Below are 600 nucleotides of genomic sequence, written 5' to 3'. Positions count from 1 at the left end.
CAGAGGTGCAGTGCAATGCACTCCTCTGTGCTTCCACTGGAGCAGTCGCCCAATCATAGTCTAATAACCATTGTGTCTGTCCCCCGGCTCAGATCGGTTAAATCAAAGGTAAACAAAAAGGGGCTATACTTAAGAACCTAATTGGAATTAAAACTACCACTGCAAGGATAAAACAGAATAGGAAAAGTAGATGTGCATCTTTGATTCAAGCTTGTTAATTAATCCCAAACCTAAACTAAATTATAACTTGTCTGACAGCCTTGTTCTTAATCTTCAACATCCATCATGGAAAACATTACAGCCAATGATATTTGTTGTTATTTACCAAGCTCCAGGACCATATTCTGAATTTTTATCTGAATTATCGGTCTTTATCAGATGTAGTCCTTAAATCAGACAAAGTACTCATTGTAGGTGGTTTTAACATCAATGTGGATGTTGACAACAATAGCCTTAGTATTGCTTTCAACTCACTACTAGATTCAATTTTTAGTAAGTGTGCATAAGGCCATGCACTGTTTTATCCACACTCTCGACATTGCGCTGACGTACGACATCAAAATTGAAAATTAAATAGTATTTCCGCAGAATCCTTTATTA

At 36.8% G+C, this 600-nt stretch overlaps 1 protein-coding gene across 1 annotated transcript in view; it reads right to left on the bottom strand.

The window, feature by feature from the left end:
• The window catches only part of LOC116694092 (A disintegrin and metalloproteinase with thrombospondin motifs 20), an 89,001-nt gene that overhangs the window by 30,851 nt on the left and 57,550 nt on the right, over positions 1–600 (bottom strand). The window lies entirely within an intron of this gene.

The sequence above is a fragment of the Etheostoma spectabile genome, chromosome 8 (genome assembly GCF_008692095.1).
Source record: "Etheostoma spectabile isolate EspeVRDwgs_2016 chromosome 8, UIUC_Espe_1.0, whole genome shotgun sequence".
In the NCBI taxonomy this organism is placed as follows: Eukaryota; Metazoa; Chordata; class Actinopteri; order Perciformes; family Percidae; genus Etheostoma; species Etheostoma spectabile.
Note: the sequence above shows the minus strand (reverse complement) of the source record. Positions and strands in the feature narration are given on the sequence as shown.